Source organism: Canis lupus, assembly GCF_048164855.1.
Source record: "Canis lupus baileyi chromosome 16 unlocalized genomic scaffold, mCanLup2.hap1 SUPER_16_unloc_3, whole genome shotgun sequence".
Classification (NCBI taxonomy): Eukaryota; Metazoa; Chordata; class Mammalia; order Carnivora; family Canidae; genus Canis; species Canis lupus.
This window is the reverse complement of record NW_027326430.1, coordinates 277422-284041: the sequence shown is the minus strand read 5'-3', so window position 1 is coordinate 284041 and position 6620 is coordinate 277422. Positions and strand designations below refer to the sequence as shown.

The 6620-nt window shown below is 39.2% G+C and overlaps 1 long non-coding RNA gene across 1 annotated transcript; it reads left to right on the top strand.

The window, feature by feature from the left end:
* Nucleotides 1-3770: 3770 nt before the first annotated feature.
* On the top strand, nt 3771-6266 carry LOC140629558 (uncharacterized). Its single transcript, XR_012027413.1, has 2 exons — nt 3771-3864; nt 5729-6266. It is a non-coding gene; the product is annotated as an uncharacterized lncRNA (long non-coding RNA).
* Nucleotides 6267-6620: the final 354 nt, after the last annotated feature.

Genomic DNA, 6620 nt, shown 5'->3' with positions numbered 1-6620 from the left:
GGCTCCTGCTATTATGACCGCCCCCCCCGCCAAGTCCTATTTCATCTCATTGGCAGCCAATATTTTCAGTTCTATCACCAGGTATTAGCCTCAACACAGTACTTTCTGAATCCAACTTTCAAGCCCTCTTTCCTTTCCTTTTTGCCTTTCCTAGCTTGAACTATACCTTCCCAAATGGGTTACACTTCACTTACGAGAAAGAAAAGTGTCAAATAACTCATGCATGAATTAATCATTTTAATTATTTTTTTATGTGTGTTTGCAAAGGCAAAAATGGGGATGTAAAGACGTTCCTGCCTGTGCTCACCCTGTTTGCTCAGGACATCAGCACAGTCGACAGCAATTTGGGACACTTCTGAAGTATGTGTGTTGTGTGTGTGAGAGAGACAGACAGAGAGACAGAGAGAGAGAGAGCCAGAATTGCCTTGTTACCCTGAACATAGTTTTTCAAATCCAATGTGTGATACATTAGACCTTTCACTTTGAGTTTTTACTGGCAATGGTACTAGAACAACCTTCTGAATAGCAACTACTGCTGAATTTTAAAATCTTCCTGGCCCTACCCTGAGCCAAATTTTAAAGGTACATCGAGTTTGGCTCATTCAATATTCAGAAACCTTATCTTTTTTACTATACATTAATTTTACTACTACCAAACAGCATATGCAAGAACTACCATAAGGAGATAAGATTTATGCCACTCTATACTATTAAGAAAAAAAAAAAGGACATAGGTAAGTCTAAAGTACTAAAGGAAGACTTCTCAGCCTCAGCCAAGTTTGATTTCATTTCATCCCCCTTTTCTCTTGAGAGACTCATTGTTGCTAAGTCAAACGAACTATATAATTTTTAAAGGTTTTATAAAGTAATATCCTCAATAAATTAGTTGAATATGTTTAAATCCACAGAAGAAAAGCCTTTAGTGTTTTAATCAAGTTTTCTACTAAACTTATCTATCCTGGTCCCATTAGTCCCTGCAAATAACTGCAGATTTTAGTCTCCACAAACACATCCTCTTGATTTACCACCGAGATTTCAGCATAGGAATGTTTCACATACAAGAATTTCTTCAGTCTCATCAACTGGCACACAGGAATTGCACATTCCAAGGAAGAAGGCGATATTTATTTTTTCAAACTCTATTCCAGCCAACTACCATAAACTCGGTTATTCTGAAGGCTCCTTGTTTCACTTTTATTTGGAGTCTGCCAACAGGTGACTGGATACTAGAGCACATTTGTCTACTCCTTGGGGATCCTTCTAATGGGACTATAACTTGGAACCAGGATTCCAAGTGGAAAACCCTCAGCCCAGAATCAGCAACCCCTTCAAGTGCCTCTTCCCACATTCACACCGGGAGGTGGTGTTCCAAGGTGGTCTTAGCATTGCATTGGCCAGCTTATTACTGGATCAGCAGGAAGCTTATTAAAAGGAAAGAAAACTCAATGAGCATCAGGTATTCTGCATTGGGCAAACTAACATTGTAATGCGATGTCGCCTAAGGTCATTTGATCCTTTGAGATTTAAATGAAATTGGCTTGAGTCCCTATTCCACATCCTGCGGGATATGCCTAAAACTTCTCCAAGATCCCTGCAAAATACCAGTCTCATGTTCTCATGGTCACATCTAGCTTCAAATTCTTTTTCTTGCTGGACTTTTGATCTCAGTTCATTTTGCTTGTATCTCATCTCCTATGGGCATTTTCTTTCCTCTGCTCCAGACGTGGAATTTATCTGTTTGCCTCACCTGCACCTCGCCACAAAACAAAAACAAAAACAAACAAAAACAAACAAAACAAAAAAATGGCATTTCTACAGTAAGTAGATTTTCATGACGTTTCTATATGTGAGGGAGGTTACCACACATATAATTAAAAATAGTAGTGAATATTGATTATCCCTATTTTTTTTAAAACTGAAGTATAGTTGACAGACTGTATTTTATTAGTTTCAGGTGTACAACATAGTGTTTCTACAATTGTATACATTAAGAAATGCTCACTATGATAAGTGTAGTCCACCATCTATCACCATAAAAAATTACTATAATATTATTGACTAAATTCTCTATGCTGTACTTTTCATCCCCATGACTTGCTTATTTTGTACTGGAAGTCAGGACCTCTTAATCCCTTTCCCTCATCTCCTTATCCCTCCTCTCTGGCCACCACCAGTTTGTTCTCTATAGCTATGAGTCCGTTTCCCTTTTGTTGTTCTCATTGCTGTTCCTTGTTCTTATGTCTCTTGGATATCCTGAGCTTTGGAAGTTTTCGCAGGTCACAATTCTTGGTGGGCTTCCTTCTGATCTCTAACTCTTCTCCATCACCTCTGTTCTCTTCTATCTTTATACTTGTGTTTATTCTTATGCAAGTTTATTTTGCCTTAGTTCATTCAGGCTGCTGTAGTAAAAAATACCCCTAGACTGGGTGGCTTAAACAGTATTCACTTGTCACAATTCTGGAGGCCAGTAAGCTCAAGGTGTCAGCAGATCTGGTGATGAGAACCCACTTCCTGGGTCACAGATGGCTGTCTTCTCACTATGTCCTCACATGGTGGAAGGGAAAAAGGAGCTCTCTGGCATCTCTTTTATAAGGGCACTAATCTCTTTTATGAGGGCTGCACACTCATGACTGATCGCCTCTCCCAAAATCCCCATCTCCTAATAATCCCTCATCTCCTAATAATACCAATAATAGAGGCTAGGAAATCAACATATGAGTTTGGAAAACATACAAACATTTTACTCTCTGAATACATCATATTCCCATGTCCTCACTTTCCACATTATACTTACTTTCCTAAAGAAATAAACAGTCCTCCACTTCAGTTAAGGCCCTTTGTTACAACTATTAAAATACCTTAATTGAATTTTTAAAATTCTATTACATAACAATAAAAATAACAAAAATACCACTTACAGTATTCAGTTGTGGGGTCCTTCATACTAAAACCGTTTCTCTTATGGTTCTATCTTCTTCTGGCAATGCCATCCCCATAAATTTCCTTCAAGCTCTATAAACCAGAAATTCTAGTGTCCTGCAAGCATGTTTTTGATAGGTTTTGTCTTGACAAGCCCCAGAGTTTATCTGTTTTTCATTTGAACAGTTTTATAGAAGGTATAGATAGTCTCCTTTGCCACAGGTCAGGCAAGTCCCTATAGCCACACAGCTGGCATGATTCAACCATTTATCTACAGTGATTTGAGCACCTGACCCATGATCCCTGAAATTTCTTTTTTCTTTTTTCTTTAAATTTCTTTGTTCAACAACACATCTCTGGATTCTGGATTGTGATAATCTACCCACAGCTCTGGATGGATGGAGGATGGATGGATGGATGGATTCTTATGATAATCTACCAATAAGAGGGATCCCTGGGTGGCGCAGCGGTTTGGCGCCTGCCTTTGGCCCAGGGCATGATCCTGGAGACCCAGGATCGAATCCCACATCAGGCTCCCGGTGCATGGAGCCTGCTTCTCCCTCTGCCTATGTCTCTGCCTGTCTCTCTCTCTCTGATGACTATCATAAATAAATAAAAATTATAAAAAAAAATCTACCAATAAGAGCTATGAAACTAATGCTTCCTGGGTCTACCAAGATCATCTCTTATTTACCCAAAGGTGGCCTAATTTTACAAGGCTGAGGGAGGCTAACTTTACCCCCATGACACCCTCCCTCACTCCATTATCTCACCCAGGTCTGGACTATGCTCTTATGTGTCAGCCAGCTCCCTTTAGCTTGTCTCATTTTAAGTATAACTTTTTCTTTTTTAACAGATGTCACAGGCCCAAATGCCTGCAGAGGCCAAGTGGGTGACATAAAGGAGAGAAGCTGGGCAAATGGAGACATTAACAAGAGGAAAGAGGTAAGAATTCTCACCAAGGATGACTTCCATTGCTCAGCTCCAGCTGACTGCTGCACTGTGAGGTGCTGGGTCCGGGGATTTATTCAGTTTTTTTTTTAATTACTCATTTGAAAATGAATATTTTTAAAAACTGTATTAGCAGAACATAATATGTTTCTGGGCCTAATTGTAGGACAAAGAGAGCCAACTTGAGACTGCTGGCTCAGACTCATAAATCAAAAGTCCCAAGAGCATGTTTCCCAGTGGTACAGACTGAACCTGCTGCCCCATTTTAATAATCTTGTCATCTTCAGGCTCAACCTAATCGTGCTAGCAGGACTGGATTCTGATCCTCCCACCGATGCCCTCTCAAATTGTCCAAATTTGCTCTAAGTAGCTCTGGTTCTCAATTTGCTTCTTTCATTAAACCCGTGGTTTTAGCTTTCTTTTTTTTTTTAAGATTGTATTTATTTATTCATGAGAAACATGGAGAGAGAGACAGAGACATAGGCAGAGGGAGAAGCAGGCACCTTACAAGGAGCCCAATGTGGGACTCAATCCCGGGACCCCAGGATCAGGACCTGAGCCAAAGGCAGACGCTCAACTACTGAGCCACCAGGTGCCCCTGGTTTTAGCTTTAAGAGGGACTTCCCATAATATCTAGATATGATTTTTCTCTGAGGAAGTCATTTGCTTCCTTTCTGAGTTTTGCCCCTTGTCATCTGTTCCATGTTTTTGGGCCACAGTTATCATTGCTATCATTCCTAATATAGTCACAACTAAAATATTCCTTTCTCCTGGTCCCACTTTTAAAAGCAATTACAGGAAATATTTTTGGTTTTGGATATCTTCTTAGTTTTTCCTTTGTGATTTAACCTTTGCATGAAATAAAATTCATTCCTCCCAAATCAATGCATGTTTCTTTCTTCATTTTTGAAAATTCTTTCTCCTACTAATACTTTTCTTACTGTATGAATCGAATCAATTTCCAAATTGATTTCATTCCTTCTAAAGTAATAATGAAGGAATAATAATAATAAAATATCTGAGCCCCTGGAGATAGTCCTATGGTTTAAAACTTTCCGAAAATTCCCTTTTAACTTCAGGGCTACAGTAATCACAGGGATGTTTCCATACTTCAAGCCAAGATGGTAACATAGCCTCCATTCTAAGGGCCTCTGGGTCCTTATCCTTCCTTCACCTTTATGAGATGCTTCGTATGAATCCACAAACAGGACCAAGACACTCGTGATTAAATAATCCAAGGAGAATTAAAAACCTACAGTATTTAGAAGACGTAATTTCAGGAATCTGCAGAGGAGACAAGGAAGCCAGCAGTCATCCCTCAGTCTTGTTTTCCTTGATGTGGGATGAAGTTAAAAATAAGACACAGAAGAACAGAATTAGGAACATATGATTTATCATTACCAATCGAAGACAGGATAAAAACATTCACAGAGCAAAATGCCAAGCACACCTGTTCTGTATCCCCTCTGGAATTCAGCTGATTAGTATAGCTCAGCTTTAACAGTCTAATTCCAGAATCAGTGCTTAAAATGCAGTTATGTCAATAATATTAGGTCCTGCAAACAACAAGTCAAGGATGGCCATGGTGGCTTCTCCAGGGTCTTCCTCTCTCAAGTTATATTTCTGCCCCTAAATATCACTTTGAATTTCTACCCTAAGGATCTTCCTGTGTCACGCATAATATATTGGAGGTTTGCAAATCTAAGACTTCCCTCTGTGTTTATCTGATGGAGAAAATAGGTGCAATGATGACTTGCCTAAATAAGATTTAAAAATTAGATTTACTCAGGGTTTTCTGATGGAAAATAGATTGGAATAAGAGGACTGACCTGATTTATATCTCTGCCTTCATTTGCAGAAAGAGAATTTGGAGGACAGGACACTCCGTGCCAAGAGAAGCAACTTCCCTTGCCTGCTGATCCACATTAGAGCAGGCAGGAGAAGAAAAAGAGAGTGGAGTGCTTTCAAAGACAGAGACCATCTCATGTGCCATTTTTTAAAATAATAAATTTATTTTTTATTGGTGTTCAATTTGCCAACATACAGAACAACACCCAGTGCCTTTTTTTTTAACTGCCTGTGACTCTTAGTACAACAGTAAGGATGCCATAAAAACAGAAAGACAATTTTTAAACTAAGTTGAGAAAATGTAGATTATAATTCTTATAAACTCTATATTGCAACTTCCAGAAATTTAGCTTCTATAGTTTCTAATGCACTCTCATAGAAGGACCATGAGGCAGAGAGGTATTACTTACTTTACACCCATCATTTCTTCTGGAGACACAGAAAAGAACAAGTTTGTTACCATAGGTCCAAGAACTAGACCCCTTCAGATCCAATTTGTTCTCTCAAAATCTACATGGTTAACTGGATTAAAAATGAATTCCCATAAAGCCTGTGCTATTCTCTTTTTTCCATCTATTACCTCTTTTACATCATGCATACATCATGTCTCTGAACATTATGCAAGGGAGAAGTTATAAAGATCATGGGTATTATCTCATACAGGAAACAATCACCATTTAAATTTGGTTTTCCCGGGATCCCCAAGTGGCTCAGCGGTTTAGCGCTGCCTTCAGCCCAGGGCCTTATCCTGGAGACCTGGGATCGAGTCCCACATCGGGCTCCCTGCATGAAGCCTGCTTCTCCCTTTGCCTGTGTCTCTGCCTCTCTCTCTCTCTGTGTCTATCATGAATAAATAAATAAAATCTTAAAAAAAAATTTGGTTATCCCTATAACACACATAT